At 42.9% G+C, this 17810-nt stretch overlaps 1 protein-coding gene across 2 annotated transcripts in view; it reads left to right on the plus strand.

Moving 5' to 3' along the window:
• The first annotated feature begins 46 nt into the window (after positions 1 to 46).
• GALNT11 (polypeptide N-acetylgalactosaminyltransferase 11) overlaps positions 47 to 17810 on the plus strand; it is a 61979-nt gene continuing 44215 nt past the window's right edge. The window contains exon 1 of one of the 2 annotated variants that reach the window (XM_028089262.2): positions 47 to 209. The gene's annotated coding sequence lies outside the window, so the exon portion shown is untranslated. Of the gene's footprint in view, positions 210 to 329; positions 568 to 17810 lie in introns of those variants that run through there. The other variant, XM_028089268.2, reaches the window with a different exon arrangement.

Here is a 17810-nt window from a genome sequence, read left to right on the forward strand (position 1 = left end):
GTGACGTCATCGGCGCGCGGGGGGCGGGGCCTTCTTTCACGTGACCCTAAGGGCACGCGCGCTCGGTCCGAGACTGCGCGGGTGCAGCGTTTCTTCCCAAGCGGCTCCGCCGGTTCTGGCTAATGCGGCTCGGACCCGGACTGTGGCGGGAGGGAAGATGCCACGGCCCGAGTCCCAGAGCGCCGGGATCCTGCGCTGCCGGCGTCGGGGTGAGTAGCGCGCGGTCTGGCGCGGCGGCGTCTGAGCCTGCGCGGCCTCCGTCGTCCCCTCAGTGCCTCCAGCGAGCGGCTCCGGCGCGCGGCCCCGAGACCCCGAGGGCTGACGGCTGCGCCCGGAGCCTGGCGCTGCTGGCGGCCGGCTGCAGTGTCAGGCCGCGCAAGCACGGCCCCCCGGTGACTGGGTGTTGACGGAGGAACCGCCTGCGGGGTCCGGCGCGCCCATGTGGGCGGGGGCTTCGGCGGAGGTCGCGGAGCCGTGGGCCCGGGTCTCCCGCCTGTGTTTTCGGGAACGAGGGCCGGAGCCCTGCGGCTCGGTCTTCCAAGAGAAGAAAGTGGTGCGGCAGAAATGGTAACGGAGGATGTCCAACGTGAACGCTAGAGAGGAGTGAATGATGCACCCTCCCCCGGCCCTCCCCCCTCCCCCCCCGCTCCCCCCTCCCCCCTCCCCCCCACTCCCCCCCCGCTCCCCCCTCCCTTCCCTCCCCTCCCCTCCCTCCGCCGCCACAATATCCAGGCAACTCGCATTTCCCGGGAAGGCTCAACAACTTGTACTTACACATGGCATTTGGTTGATGTGCCTCTAGTTTCTCTTTATTTTTGCTTGCAATATACTTGTTGGAGAAATTGGGTTGTTTATCTTGTATAATTTCCCACGTTCTTAAATTCCGTGGCTGTTGGATCAATCTGAAAATACCAAGTCCCTGTCTCCAGTTCTGAAAGACTTCATCCTTTGAGGAATATTAATATGCTCATGATAGACTAGTTTCGTTTATTTTTACCATCAAAGAAGATTTGGGTCAGCATTCCTTTTTTACTTTGTATTATGAAAGCAACTGTTTGGTTGATCGGTTTTCCAAATATAAGGTGAAATTACGACTTTGAATGTGCTTCTCATAGTATTACTGTGCACTCTTACCCCAAATCACAGGTTTAGACCGGACTTTAAAGTGTGTTTGTTTTACTCCACTCTGTTCTTCCCGTTTATCCAGAAATTTGTATGTCGAAATCTACTCTGCCTTAAGAAAAATAAAACTTCTCTCCACTCTCAGTATGTATCAGTTGAGCTTTTCAAGTTAAAGGTGGTGAAAGAGTAACCCACAGTTTTCACATCTTCTCTTGACAGTTTCTGTGCTGTTTGTTCCTTGCAATTTGGGTTCCATTTTTTTTCCTTTTTTAAACTTTTTTTATTGTAAAATATATACAACATGAAATTTATCATTTTAACCGTTTTTAAGTGCACAGTTCACCTGCATTAAGTACTTTCACAGTATTGTGTCACCATCCCACTATTTCCAAAACGTTTTAATCACTCCAAGCAGAAACTCTGGAACCATTAAGCAATAACCCCATTTCCCCCTTCTCCCAGACCCTTTCTGTCTCTCTGAATTTGACTCTCTAGATACCTCATGCAAGTGGAATCATACAATATTTGTCTTAATTGTGTCAGGCTTATTTCATGTATTGTTTCCAAATTTCATACATGGTGAGCATCTGTTAGAGTTCATTCCTTTTTGTGGCTGAATAATAGTTTCATTTTTTGTCTATATCACAGTTTATTGGTTCATCTCTTGAGTGGCACTGGGGCATACTGGGGGGTTTCCACCTTTTGGCTACTGTGCATAGTGCTGCTATGAGCATGAGGTTACATATATCTTTTTGATTCTTTGGGGTATATATGTAGGAGTGGAATTGTTGGATCATATGGTATATCTGTTGGACTTTTTGAGGAACTAACAAACCCTTCACATTTTTAAACTGCTTTTTTAAGACCTTCATGCCTTGCTGTGGCTAAATCTGATTGCCCTACCTCAACTCCTGCTGACTTGACCTCTAAATCTTTGTGACACCTCATGTCGCTGGTCAGTACCCCCTCTTGAGGGTCTCGATTTTGTGATCCTTCTCATGTCCTTTATTAGTACTTCCTTTTCCACCAGATTTTTAAATGTCCATGTCCCCAGAGGTTTAGTGCTTGATCCCTAATCCATTACGTAAACCCTCTTCTGCTATTATTTCTGTGGAACTTGAACTAAAATTTTGGTGTTTATTTTTAACATTGCTCTGAGGCTTAGATTTGAATTTCAAGCTAGATTTTTCCCCCTCTGTCCCAAATACACTGCTGCTAGAATTTTCTCTCAAGATATATTTGCTTAAAGACATTAGTTAGCTTATTTTTGCATGCAGAACAAGTTAATTCTCATCCTCAGGGTCAGAGCCCCAGCCTGCCCTCAGAAGTAATTAATTACCTTCCACTAGTCTTTTTTTTTTTTTTTTAAGATGTTATTTATTTGACAGAGAAAGACACAGTGAGAGAGGGAACATAAGCAGGGGGAGTGGGAGAGGGAGAAGCAGACCTCCCGCCGAGCAGGGAGCCTGATACGGGGGCTCCATCCCAGGACCCCGGGAACATGACCTGAGCCGAAGGCAGACGCTTAACGACCGAGCCACCCAGGCGCCCCCTAGTCTTAACCAGCCAATCTATTCATTATAGCCAGTCGTTCTACTTGCCATTCTGTTTGGAAAACTGAAAACAAATACATGTTGCAGTTTTCCAAGACTTGAACTTTCTCCTCAAAATATTTCAGTATTTGGCCATTGAAGTCTTATTTTTTAAAACCAAATTTAAATATCAGCTTCTAAAAGAAATTTTCTTCAGGTTTTTCATACAGTCTTTTTTTCATCTGTAACCCCACCTGTCTTACCTCCTATTGGTTAATTGGAAGCAAATCTCAGGTATCATAGGATTAGATTATTTTAGCTGTATAAAATAAGGTCATTCTGACTTCTAGTCTTTCTTGTTTTTTTTTTTAAGATTTTATTCATTCTAGAGAGAATGTGTGTGTGCATGGGCATGAGTGGGGGGCGGGGGGCAGGGCAGAGGGAGAGAGAGAATCTCAAGCCACCTCCCCACTGAGTGTGGAGTCCTACACGGGGCTCAGTCTCACAACCCTGAGATCATGACCTGAGCTGAAACCAAGAGTCGGACGCTTAACCATCTGATCCACCTAGGCACTCCTCTAGTCTCTTTTTAAAATAAATTTTATTTAGAATAGTTTTAGATTTATAGAAAATAGCAAAGTAGTACTGAGAGTTCTTTTATATCCCATGCCAAGTTTCTCCTATTATTAACAACTTGCATTAGTGTGGTATATTTATCACAATTAATGAACCAATACTGATACATTATTATTAACTAACATCCAGGATTTATTCATATTTCCTTAGTTTCTTTCTTTCTTTTTTTTCCCCCCTGTTCTAAGGGCATTGGGTAAAAACGAAGGGTCCCATCCAGGATACCACATTGCATTTAGTCATCTTGTCTCCTTAGGCTCTTCTTGGCTCTGACAGTTTCTCAGACTTCCCTTGTTTTTGATGACCTTGACAGTTTTGAGAATACTTGTCAGGTATCTTGTAAAATGTCTGTCACTTGGGATTTGTCTGATGTTTTTCTCATAATTAGATAGCATTTCCACTCCAGAGTGGGAGGACAGTGCCCCAAATGCCACCAGGTGTGGGTCCTAGCTGGGTGATTCAAGACCTCTATCTTAAATGGGACCAATGGCACAAATGTTTAAAGACCCACAGCCCTGCCCAATTGGCCACCAACATCCTGTCGTCTGGGCACTGGCCATTATATTGCCCTAATTTCAACACTCATTGGCTGATAAGCTTATGCAGTTCTTAACTCCTCTCTGGTGATGCAGGGCCAAACATTAAATTATTGGGAACATACAACTAAATTTTCTTTAAAACAAGGCTTCATGTGTGTCCCCAACCTCTACTCTTCACAAGTGGATACCTCCTGTGCCTCAGGAGAGCACCACCCAGTCATTTGCGAGGTGTGCCTCTGGGGACCACCCCCCCAGAATTTATTGAAAACTTGTAATACCAGTAAATGCTCCCAATGTTGCAAACAAACCTTAATCGGGGCATCCCACATCTGTGCGATCCTGTTCGATCCCCTGCCCCTCAGTTCCCCTACCTGGGAGAGCCACCCTTCAGGGATGGCTCCCCCCACCTGTGCCCAGTGCTGGCGATGACAGTGCCCCAGCCCATGAATCGCAGGACCCAATCTCATATTGAATGCTGCCTGCACAGCCTTCCAGTAGAGCAGAGATGACCCTGAGGAGACTGATGACAGTGGCTGATGATGGCAAGCACTCCCTGGGACTTGGGTGCCGAACTGACTCCTTGTGACGATCCCATTAAATGACATTTTGCAGAGCTAACTGTGTGTGTACCCCAGGACGCTCTACTTACTGCAGGGCTTGCTGCTCTAATGTGAGGTGGTACTTTGACTGCCAAGCTGCTCTCCACTGCACCTTTGAGCTTCGGAAGGCCTAGGTATGTGTTGAGTCTCACAACCTTTGGGGGACCCCTTTAAACACTTAGTTGTTTTCCTTTGCTTTACTCATTGGACTGGCCCACATTGCATCCTACGGAGAGTTAGTGAATTTAATTTCGGTTGCAAGGACCCCTTACCAGCTACGGGTACTGCCACCACCACAGCATTCCCCTCTACACCCTCCAGAACCACAGCTGCAGGGTCACTTCCCTGTACCACCCCAAAAGGACCCTTTCCCATGGTCACCACTCAGGGCTCCATAATCTTCCTGTTCAAGCCCTCCAGTAAACTTAATATTTTTATACAGTAGGCAGAAATTGGAGCTCATTTCTTAGGCCCCCGTAATTGCTGGGCACATTACCAGGCTCAACAAAAAAGACTGTTCCTGGAGTTAGTGGCCTACCGGCTGATTATTGACCCTGTCCCATTTGCCCAACAGAAGGCACCTCACATGTCCCTGCAGCTTACCTGGCCACTCTCTGAGGTTCAGCTGCTCCCACGCAGGACACTTTGCAATGCAGTGTGTGGCATCTGGCTGGAGCCCTGACATGCCCTTTGTAATCCTCCATATCTGCCCAGGTAACACCACCGCGTAGATGAACATGACCTACACCTCATCCCAAGGAACATAATCCCCACAGTTTTGGGCCTCATGGCCTAGCCATCCATGGGGAACCCCAACTTATTTCACTTCCCTGATGAGGCAGTTGGTGTCCGCTGTGGGTCCGGTGCCCTGGAGCCATCACACATCTTTGTACTTCTCTTTCCTTCACCCCCTGACATATGCCGGCCTCCAGGCCGTCCTGTCCGTTCATACCAGTGCACTTTAATCTCCCTGGGACCACCCTTAATTAGCGAACAGGACCTCTGACCTGCCTCTCTTTGTGCCCCCTCATGTCAAAAGTGTATGTAGTATTTATCCCCATGACACCGGGAGTAGGTCTGCCGCTGTCCCTCACATGGGCTAGGCTAGTCGCCGGCACGGGGCATACAACAACAAATCAGTAAGGCTGAACGGGTGCAAATATTCCATAATCTCACCCAAGGTGTTTAATCAAATACCAATTTAACCTTTATCCAGGGGCTTTTATTTTCTTGGCTGGACCCCAGCAACTGGGGAGAATGGTTACGGACAGGATTTTGAGTTTTTGTCTGTTGATACTGCTGATTGGGATTCTTGCTTGTTTAGATGTTTCATGCGTTGGGTGACCAAAGCCATTCCAGTGGCTTTTAATATCTCCGCTGTCCAGATAGTACCTATGATTTTCCCTAAAGATTGATGTCTAGGCATCACAGGGTTAATTGTGATGAGAAAAACAACTTTTGAGAAAAGCACCTTTTAGCGAAAAATTTGTGTTTCTGAGTTGCTGCCTAGGCATTTTACATTTATGATAATCCTACTCACACCCAGAGTCTGGACATTTAGGTAGGGACTTGCTTTTAGGATGCCTGCCATAGTAAGTTACTGCTTTGTCTTTCCCAGGGCACCTTTTAAAATAACCACTTCAAGTGAATCTGGGAAAAGTTAGTGACCTCTGCCCCAGCCACCTTAGAAGTAATAGCTGCTTGCTACCCTGCTCTCTATCTCCTGCTCCCTGGTAACCTGGGTTGGAGGACTGCCCTTTCCCCAGCTCCTTGCACTCTCTATCCCCCTGCTCCTGGGAGCTTTAAGTGATAAATCTTGTGACTCTACTTCCTTTGTGTGGGTATATTGAAATCAGACCTTCAATCCCAAGGATGCTGGGGGTTTCACGTCTCCAGAGTGGGAGCTCAGGTGCTGAGGAAGTGACCTGCAGGCCCCGCCCCCCCCCTCCCGTGTGGTAGGTTCTGCCCCCTCATTCCTGATTCAGTGCACCAGCTCTGCTTCTCAGCACACCACACACAGTCATTGGCTTGTGGCCCTCTTCCTCCAATTTGAAAGCCTCCAACAGCAGTGGAGTGCCTCTTATGTTGCATCATTCTGATCTCCTGTTTTGTCTCCCTTTTGCACATTTAAGGATCCTGAGATTACACTGGGTCCACCCAGGTATTCCAAAATAATCTGTTTTAAGGTCAGGTGATTAGCAACCTTAATTCCTGAGATGTGGGTATCGCTGGGGGACCATTATTCTACCTCCATATAGCATATCAGTTACACTTCTTGTAAAGAAGTTTTTGGTGGTCGCCCTAGAGTTTACAATATACATTTTTAAACTAGTTTGAATCTGCCTTCGCGTAACAGGACATTGCTACACGTGTGGTAGGAGTACCTTATTAGTAAAGAGCACCCCAATATTTCCCTCCCATTTCTGTGACGTTGTTGTCATTCACTTACCAGTATGTTATGATCACTCAGTATATTGTGACTTATGTTACTTTGAACATTTTCTTTTAAATCAAGAATAAGAAAAATAAGATTCTCATTTTTTTCTTCTCTGATGTTCTTTATGTAGATCCAGGTTTCTTACCTATGTCATTTTCCTTCTGCTTGAAGAATTCCTTTTAACATTTCTTGCAGGGCAGGTCTACCGGTGATAAATTCCTCAGTTTTTGTTCAAGAAGATATTTCTTCCTAACTTTTGAAGGGTAATGTCAGTGGGCATGGAATTCTAAGGTGGGTGGATTTTTTGTTTCGTGCAGGAACTGTTTCAGTCCATCTCTTGCTGGCATGATTTCTGAGGAAAATCCCACTGTAATTCTTACCCTTTTTTTCCTCTGTAGATAAAGTTTTTTCTTCCCTGTGGCTTCTGCTAAGATTTTTGTTTGTCTTTTGAGTTTCTGATTATGGTATACCTAGGTGAAAGTTTGAGGGGTATTTATTCTGCTTTGGGTTCTCATTAATTTTGGAAAGTTCTTGGCCGTCGTTACTTCAGATATTTCTTCTGCTTCCTTTTTTCTTTCTTCTCCTTCTGATAATCCGATACTTTATATGTTATACTTTCTGAAATTGCCCACAGTTCTTGGATGTACTATTTTTCTCCTCTTTGCGTTTCCGTTTGAGAAGTGACCTATAGTCAGGCTCACTGCTTTTTTCTTCAGCCGTGTAAAGGCTCCTGATAGCCCATGGAAGGCAGTCTTCATTGCTGCTACGGTGTTCTTGATTGTTTAGCCCTGCCTTTGGATTCTTAGAGTTTCCATCTCCCTATTAATATTTTTCACTTGTTCTTGCATGTTGTCTTTTTTTTCATTAGCGTTCTTAACATATTAATTATAGATAATTTATTATTTACTTATTTGTTGGGTGGGGGAGTGCAGGGAGAGGGAAGGAGACAATCCTAAGCAGGCTCCATGCCCAGCGTGGAGCCCAATGTGGGCTAGATCTCCTGACCCTGAGATCATGACCTGAGCCAAAATCAAGAGTCAGACGCTTATCAGACTGAGCCACCCAGGTGCCCCTAGATATTTTAAAATTCTGTTTGATGATGTCCAAATCTGTGTCATCTAAGTCTGGTTCTCTTGATTATTTTGTCTCTTCAGACCTTACTTTCGCTTGCTTTTTGGTATGCCTTGTTGAAAACCTGACATGTTGTATCAGTTAATAGGAACTGAAGTGATAGACCTTTAGTGTGTGGGTTTATGGTGATCTAGCTAGGGGTTTGGCTGTTTAATGTTTGCTGTAGGTACAGATGCCAGAGGCCTCAAATTCTTCCAGTGTCCTTGTTTTTATCTGCGCTCATGACTTTGGGATTTTCTGAGTACCCTTCCCCAGAGAATCTGTGTCTTGCAGCTCTTTCAGCTGTAACCCACCTTTATTATATACGGAGGCTGTTGGTGTGGTGGTCAGGTATGAGGGACGGTGAGAGTTCTGTCATCTGCAGATACGACCATCACCAGTGTTTGCCAGTGGTGTAGCTTTTTTCCCCTGCAACCTCCTCCCCTCCCGAGCTGCAGAATTCCCAGCCTGTTTCCTGGGCCGTGACCTTTTGTTGATCTTTTCCTCTTAGGTTTGACTGGAAGGCCAGCAGGGGCTGGAATGGGAGGAGTGCCCTTTCCCAACTAGGAGAAAGCTCTGGCCGCGTCTTTTCCCCTGGAGCAAATGCAAATGCCTTTGCCTTGGAGGCAGCTCTGGGGTGTTGCACAAGGATTACGCTTTTCTTCCCGGGTCGGAGTCAGAGGGGATCTTTCTGTATCTCCACCTTCACGGTGAGGACCTGGTAGGATTCCTAGAGGTAAAGCCCACAGAAGCATGGGAGCCCCCCCCCCACCCCCAACTGCTTTCCCAGAGTTTCTCTCTCTCACGCCAGGTCACACAGTCTGCAGCACCAGTTTCTGGCTCCAGGAGCTTCGGCTCCAGGGAAGAAGATAGCAGCTGTCTGTCTCTAGGTTTCAAGTGGCAGTTTGCCCTGTAAGCTTGGTTCTCTGATGGTCCAAAAGCATCACTGATTTTCAGTTTGTCCAGTTTTTTCTTGTAAGGTTATGAGTGTTGGCTTGTAAGCTCTTCTCATGTTGGAGCTGGAAGCTCCATTTTTTTTTTTTTAACTTAGGGTTTATGACTTGTTACCATCTCCAGTGAACTATATGCACAGATCCAGGACTGTGGTATTGTATCTAGATTTGATCATGCAGGCTAAATTTGATGTTTCATATTTATCACCTGATTAATAACAATTTCAAGCTATACTGCCCGATAGCTTTTGTTTTCCTTAGAAAAGCTTATCACTTTCAAAGTTCTTTTCTTGCAACTATAAAAATACCTTGCAACTATTCAGAAAAATTTTTTCTATGCATTATTTTGCATTTTATAGGCAACAAAAGCTATACAGGCCCTGTCTTTATTAAATTTTCTACTTAAAAGTAAAAAAATAGTACACACAAGAACTTGTCAAGCTATTTCTTTTCTCTTGAAACCTGATTTTATTAGTTTGGGTTTCTCCAGAATCCTGAGATAAAAATTTCAGTTCACCTTGTTTATTTGTGAGGTAATCTCAGGACACACCAGTAGGAGAATGAAGAAGTAAAAGACATAGAAGAGGAAGCTAGGAAAGGGTATGGATTTCAAGCCATTTTCCACTGTAGGCTCCTAAAGCTTACTCATACTGGGGAACTCTGAGAGCCAGCATAGAATACAGGTGTTAGAGTTAGTGTCCAGTGCAAGCGTGTAAGGGAGTTGGGGTATTTTTACCTGCCTGTTGTTGAAGGCTGCCCTTAGGAAGGTACATATTCCCATATACCTTTGGGCCTGCACTGCACACGGGCAGATGGGCTCCAGGGGCCAGAGATGCATACTTTTCTAAGTATGCTGGCCGTTGGAAGTCAGACCTGTGCTGGCTGGTAAGACTCAAGAGGATGTGCAAATGACAGTGTCTGCTATGTTGATTTCCCACAGCTTGATCCAACAGGATGAGCTGGGGTAGAAATTGGCCATTTGTCCAATTGATTAGTAAGCTTGTCAGCTTTCTAAACCTCTTGTTCTTGAGGTGGTAGATTGCCTTCAGAAATGAGTTTTCCGAAAAATGCTCAAGATTCTGTCGCATGATTTTCTGATACTCTCTTTCTGGTGATACCTAGCCAGTTCGCTTTGAAATAAAAAAGCAGTAGTTTAGAAAATGACCCTGGCCTTATGCTTCTGGTAATGGCAGACTGGCAGGACCTAGTTGAAATCAGTCAGTGCTGAAAAGCATCAGAATTCACAAGATAGTAAAGAATTACTGGATTAAGGTTTGGGAGATACTAGAAATCCAGAGAGGTGAACACCTTGCTTGGGTTGCTGTTGTCCCTGGTATTTGCTCTGTTATGGAAAAGCATTGGAAAAGCTGAGCAGTGTATCCACAGACTCACGGGGTAGAGGAATAGAAGTTGGAGTCCAGGATTTGCCATGGGTGAGAGTCCTGCTGAGCCGACCATGGGTAAAGTTGGAATCTTGAAAGACTGTAGGCTGGAATACAGGTGGATTGGGAGTGTACGGGGCTTGCCTGAAATGAAATTCTGCTGTGTCATTTAGGGAGTTTAGTATATCTCCTATCTCAGATTGCTGGCTATGGCAGGTACCTAACAGGAGCACGTGAAGACGCTCTCCAGGGGAAGGTAACATCTTAGGTCTCAAGTTGTTTCTGAGATGATTTTTCAAATAGTGTCCACACAATCAAATCAGTATGCTCAGGTGCACCAGGAGACAACCTGAGCAAGAACCCACACAGGCGGTAGGCAACAGAAGCAGCCACTTTAGACAGTGAGACTATAAAACATTGCTTAGGATGTTTATGGAGATAAAAGCTGAACTTAAACATATCAGCAGTGAATCAGGGCAAAGGGACAGAACAGATTTGAAAAAGACACAGCTAAATACTAGATCTAAATACAGTAACCAAAATTGAGGGTTCATTGGACTAATAGCAGATTAGGAAAGTAATGAACTGAAAGATCAGAAGAAACTTGCTGGAATGAATTATGAGAGAAGAGTCTGGGAAACACTGAAGAGAGCGTAAAAACTGTATAGGATGTAGTGACAAAGTGCAACGTGTGTTTGATTGGAATCCTAGGAGGAGAGGGGGGACAAGGGAGTAGGGGAGTATTTGAAGAGAAGATGGCTGAGAACTTTGAAAACTGACAAAACATATCAATCCATGGAATAACAGATCCTAACATTTTCCTTCGCGTGAGTTTGTTTGCTTGCCTGCTCTCCATCCTCCCTCTCTTTCCAGTTTTAGCAGTAGTTTTCTGTATTCTGCTGAGGATAAATGCTTTTCTCACATGAAGAATTACATGGTCTTTTATCACGTTTATATAATTTATGCTGGGGTTCCAAAGATTTTGATTAGAAAAAAGATACAGCTGCTATTTGGATTGAAATCCATTGAGATAAGAAAATATGGAAGACAAGATAAGCTTTCATACTGAAAGAAATGATTCTGTAATGCAGGGATTTCAGGCAGAGTGGGCACCTAGGGGACAGAGCCTCTGCCCAGCCCTCTTGGGACAGGTAGTTCCTACCCTGTCTCCCCTGGACGGCTAGTCAGAAAGCCTCTCACAGGTGAAGGGCATACTCACCTCCGGAACAGAAGTGTGCTTGGGGTGCCAGTGAGGTCTTTTTTTGGAGAACAAGGGGGAGCTCGTACTTATCACAGACACCTGGACATACGGTCATTGTAGGTAACCCCAAGGGCAGGGGTTCCCCATATCTTTAATCTTGTGGGAAACATAAATTTTTGTTTAAAAAAGTTACTGGATGACTTCTTTTTTAAAGGATGGCAAGCAGGAAATCACTGGCCTCTTCTTGCCAGGTGGTACAACCAAATCCTTAAGGACATAGGTCTGACATCAGATGACTGGGATTCAAAATCTCAGTTCCTCCCCTTCCTTCCTAGCTGCATGTTTATAAAGCAAATTAATTTCTCTAAGATCAAGAGGAAAAAAGATAAGAAGCCTGTTTTTTTTTTTTTCTCTCTGTTTTACACTTGGGACTAGTACTTTCTTTCTTTGTTAGTTTTGATTTGCATACTTGACTTGTGTAGGTAAGCCACTTTCTCAGCTCTGTCCACTCCTGGAGACTCCTGACACGCGAGCAGAGTAACACCCTCAGCAACACACTCAGCAGCCGTGGTTTAGGGGGAGTCAGCTCTGCTCATATCCCCTTGGTCCTGGGACAGAGCCGGCTGTAGAAGGCCATGTGGATTGTGGGTATACAGATGCTTGTTTATATTGGGTGTGTTTAAAGCCATTTTAGTCCCTTAGTTATTTGGATATTTCAGAACACTTGTTTCTAGTAACCATCCTTTTTCCTATTCACCTATTTGTTCTTCATCTGATATACTTTGGGTTTAATTCTCCTTTTTATGGGCAGGAGGGGAACAAGAAATAACAGTTTTCATAATTGTGGGGGTTGTAAATTGTTACTCCGTATTTGTTCTCTGCACCCCTGCAGGAGTTGCAGTCTGGAGACTGATCAAACTTTCGACCAAGCAGGTGTCCCAAGATTGGTTTACGTGCTTTGTCCTATTAGCTGTCCTTTTAGTTTCCTTTTCTTCAGTGTTTAATTAAATTTGCTGCTTTTTCCCATCAACATTACCATGTGGTTTTCCTCTGCATTTAAGATATAGTATATAGACACTACATGTGTTTATGTTCTTTCTGATTTTGTTGTAGAGAGGAGATTTATAAATGTCTGAGGGATGTCAGAGGATTATTCCCAGGAAAGCATATGATGTCTGGAATTTGCTCTGAACCTTTCCTAATTCCGTAATCTCCTTGCTTGTAGTTATGAAATATGTTAGAGGCAGTGTTTTCTTCTAGTCTTTCAGGTAGGTAAGGAAAGAGAAACAGAATTGTGTGTGTGTGTGTGTGTGTTGTCATCACCTGGTAATTTCACAGGGGTCTGTGAGAAGGGCACTGTTGTTAAGTCAGCATTTGTACTCACATGACCGTAGCTCACTTAAAATATGCATGTGTCTCTTTTATGGAAAAAGCTAACAGATGCTTGCTGTTTGACAACTTGGAATGTAGAAGAGACCAACGAGAAAATAGCCAGAAAGTACTGAAAGGTAAATACTTATCATTCAAGGATAGACATTTTAGGGGCCCCTGGATGGCTCAGTCAGTTGAATGTCTGGCTTTGGCTTAGGTCATGATCTTAGGGTCCTGAGTCAGGAGCTATACTTAGCAGGGAGGCTGCCTGTCCCTCTGCCCCTCCCCTTGCTCATGCTTGTGGGCGCGTGCTCTCTCAAATAAATAAAATCTTTAAAAAAGAGAGACATTTTGAACTTCATTAAACATTATGAACATTTTGTGTTGAAGGAAAATGAAAGCTGTACTGTTGTGAGTTAGGTAGTATGTCTCATTACATCTGTAGTACCAGAAGTTGGATATTGGGCAGACGAATTCAGACTAGTTAGTGATTTGTGGAGGAAAAAGTTTTTCAGATTGTGCTTTTAGAATACTTGTTTAGGGTGCCTGCGTGGCTCAGTCGTTAAGCGTCTGCCTTCGGCTCAGGTCATGATCCCAGGGTCCTGGGATCGAGCCCCGCATCGGGCTCCCTGCTCCTTGGGAAGCCTGCTTCTCCCTTTCCTACTCCCCCTGCTTGTGTTTCCTCTCTCGCTGTCTCCTTCTCTGTCAAAAAATAAATTAAGAAATCGTAAAAAAAAAAAAAAAAGAATACTTGTTTAGTGTTCAGATTTTATTCTCAAGTTTTTGACAAATTAATGGAATAAAAGAAAATAGCCTTTCTTTTAATGTGCTAAAAATTCCCTTTGCTTCTGAACTTAAAAGGAAAGGCTATATTTATTTCAAAGCCTTAAAATATTTAATCCTTTCCAGAGTTGTTCTTATATTTTTAAATTAGGTTAAGAAATTTTTTACCTTGGGATGCCTGGGTGGCTCAATTAAGCCACTGCCTTCCGCTCAGGTTGTGATCCCAGGGTCTTGGGAATCGAGTGCCACTCAGCGGGGAGCCTCCTTCTCCCTCTGCCTGCCACTCCCCCTGCTTGTGCTTGCTTGCGTGCTCTCTCTCTGACAAATAAATAAATAAAATATTTTTTTAAAAAAATTTTTTTACCTTGATTATTTAAGAAATACATATTCTTTATAAAAAATGTTTTAAATAAAGGAAAGTCAACAGAAAATTATCTGTGATACCACTAAGCTGATTCTATTGTTTATTTTTCAATAATTGCCAGTACTGTAACATTTTAGATAGTATGAAAGATTAAAAATAAGTACTAGACTATATAGCAAAACATTAGCAGTGGTGCGATTTCAGGTTTTTTTTTTTTTTAACTTTTTGCTTATCTGTATTTTCTGATTTTTTTTTTTAAAGCATAGTAGCAGAGCTTAAAATATTAATCCCCACTACTTTGCATGGTGTTTAACATATAGAGCTCTACTATGTTCCCATTGTTAATTAGCCTTTTCTTGAGGATTATTTAATGATTTTCAGAAGAAAAATGTTGTATTATTTAGTATATTTAATAGGCTATGACTGGAAGATGAATGGTTTAAAGTATCATCTATAGAGTGACATTGTGTAACAGGCATTGTCTTAGTGAACTTTACATAATTTAACTATGGAACATAATTTAGTAACTGGTGTGTACTGTGTTCTTTGTTAGTAGAAGTTAAGGATGACTGTGGAAAGCGTCTCAAAATGGATTTTCTTAGCTCAGACAGTTGTGCTGTTGAGAAATACCCCTCATTGTGATTGATAATGATGCTGGAGTTTTGTTTTTATTTTGTTTTGATTTGATTTATTTATTTGAGAGCATGTGTGTGCAAGGGAAAGAGGGGGAGGGAGAAGGAGAGAATCTTAAGCAGACTGCCCCAAATGCAGAGCCTGACGCAGGGCTCCGTCTCATGACTCTGAGATCATGACGTGAGCCGAAACCAAGAGTCGGACGCTGAACCAGCTGAGCCACCCAGGCACCTCGATGGAGTTTAAATTGAGTGAAATCTCATGAAATTTTCGACTTTTGTCCTATGTAGTTTGTCAGAAAGCATTTTTGATATAACAACAGTAGATGGAATAGTAGCAATGATCAGTTTTTGAGTGGACTAAAAAGCATGTATGTGCTTAAATTGTTACTTGCGTATTTTGTATGCATATCTTTCTAGTTTCCTGAATTGCACAGTAGTGCAGGGCTGCTTTTCGCCTGTGAGTATGAAGTCTGCCTTTTAGTCCTGCTCCTCCGTTCTGTTTCCTCCGTCTCCTAACGAGTTTCAACTTTTTTTTAATGGTTTATGGAAGAATGTTAGACATCAACTCAGTATTATGCTTTTGTTCTTCCTTTGCTTTATCCTTTGTTTTATGATATAAGCAGTTATGTATATGAATATAGACATATTTGTATGTAGCATTCTGTATACGCTCTTCTCCGTCTTACTTTTTTCACCTGGCAACATATGTAGCAATAACACCATAGTAATATGTAGAGACATTTCTCTTTCCTTTTTACAGCTGCATATTTATTGTTTCTTAATTTGTTCAACCAGTCTTTTATCAGTGGACAATTGGATTGATTCCAGCCTCTTGCTCATTACAAATAGTTCTGTAGTGAATAGCCTTGTGCATACATTGTTTCCTACTTTTTCCCTCTGTGGTATAGATTCCTAGGAGTCATATTGCTAGGTCAAAGGGTAAATGCATATGTAATTTTAGTAGATGTTGCCAAATTGCCCTGGGTAGATACTGTACCACATATGAGAGCTTCTCCACAGCCTTACTATCAGACTATGTCGTCAGGCTTTTGGATTTTTATAAATCCAACAGGTGGGAAATTGTATCTCAGTGAAGGCTTATTTTGCTTATTTTCCCTTATTATGAGCAAGGTTCAGCATTTTTTTTTCCCACAGGGTTAAGAACCAGTTGTATTTCTATTTCTGTGAGTGGTCTGAAGGGGTGTTGGTCCTTTTTCATTGCAGCTGACAAGACTGAAGGGTGATCCCCCAGGGATTTCCTGCCACCTTCTGCCCTCACTTTGTGTAATTCTCTCCCCATGAGTGGGCGTGGGACCTGGGCCTTGCTTTTAACCAACAACATATGGCAAAGATGATAGAATGTCAGTTTCTTGATTAGCTTAGGTTATATAGCAAAGATAATGGGATGTCACTCTTGTGACTATAAGACTCCATCTTGGGGCACCTGAGTGGCTCAGTTGGTTGAGCCTCTGACTTGATTTCAGCTCAGGTCATGATCTCAGGGTTGTGGGATTGAGCCCCCTGCATTGGGCTCCATGCTCAGTACAGAGTCTGCTTAAGATTCTTTCTCTCCCTCTTCCTCTGCCTTCCCATGATTGTGCGTGCACATGCATGCGCGTTCTCACTAAATAAATAGATAAATACCTGTCTTTAAAAAAAAAAAGATGACGACTCAGTCTTCAGACTGGAGGAGACTCCTCATTGTTCACTTGATGAAGTTAGGGACTGTGGTGATGCCCATATGTCAAGGAACTGCTGATAACTGCTAGGGTCTGAGGGTGGCCTCCAACTGACAGGGCCCCTTTGTCATAGAGCCACTTGGAAAGGAATTCTACTAACAACTTTATGAGTTTGGGAGCAGTTCTTCCAAAATCAGGCCTCCGGGTGAGAAAGGAGTTTGGCTGACAATTGGCTCGAAGACTTGCTGGACCCTGAGCAGAGGATCCAGTTAAGCTGTGCTCAGACGCCTGCTGCTTAGAAATTGTGAGATAATAAATGTGTGTTGTTTTTGTGGTAATTTGTTACATAGCAATAGATACCTAATACCGAGATGATACATACCTTTTTGTTAAAAGTTGCACGCGTTTTTTTTCGCATTTGCCTTTTTATTTTTCTTTTAGTGTCTTTGCTACCCACAGTTTTTTGTCTAATCTAGTTTATCTATCTTTTCCAGGATTGTTTTTGGATTTTCAGTTACAGCTAGAAAAGTTTTGCCTACTTCCAGATAATAGAGGAACTTTTACTTTTGCTTTCTTCTGTTACTTGTATCGTTTCATCTTCTATATTTCTTAAAGTTTTTTATTTTAATTCCGGTATAGTTAACATATAGTGTTACATTAGTTTTAGGTGTACATTATAGTGATTCAGCAGTTCTATATATTATTCACTGCTCATCATATAATTGCACCAAAAACCATAAGATACCTAGGAATAAACCTAACCAAAGAGGTAAAGGATCTATACTCTGAAAACTATAGAACACTTATGAAAGAAATTGAGGAAGACATAAGAAATGGAAAAACATTCCATGCTCATGGACTAGAAAAAAAATATTGTTAAAATGTCTGTGCTACCGTAAGCTATCCAGTGCAATCCCTATCAAAATACCATCAGCATTTTTCACAGAGCTGGAACAAATAATCCTAAAATTTGTATGGAACCAGAAAGGACCCTGAATAACCCCAGGAATGTTGAAAAAGAAAACCAAAGCTGGAGGCATCACAATAACAGACCTCAAGCTATATTACAAAGCTATAATCATCAAGACAGTATGGTATTGGCACAAAGACAGATAAATCAATGGAAAAGAATAGAGAATCCAGAAATGGACCCTCAACTCTATGGTCAACTAATCTTTGATAAAGCAGGGAAGACTATCCAGTGGAAAAAAGTCTCTTCGACAAGTAGTGTTGGGAAAATTGGACAGTCACATGCAAAAGAAGTAAACTGGACCACTTTCTTACACGATATATATAAAAATAAACTCAAAATGGTTGAAAAACCTAAATCTGATACGGGAATCCATCAAAATCATAGAGGGGAACACAGGCAGCAACCTCTTCCACCTTGGCCGCAACAACTTCTTGCTAGACACGTCTCCAAATGCAAGGGAAACAAAAGCAAGAATGAACTGTTGGGACTTCAATATA

Source organism: Eumetopias jubatus, unplaced genomic scaffold (assembly GCF_037043125.1).
Source record: "Eumetopias jubatus isolate StellerSeaLion01/CBP00866 unplaced genomic scaffold, mEumJub1_p1.0 scaffold_14, whole genome shotgun sequence".
NCBI classification, from domain to species: domain Eukaryota; kingdom Metazoa; phylum Chordata; class Mammalia; order Carnivora; family Otariidae; genus Eumetopias; species Eumetopias jubatus.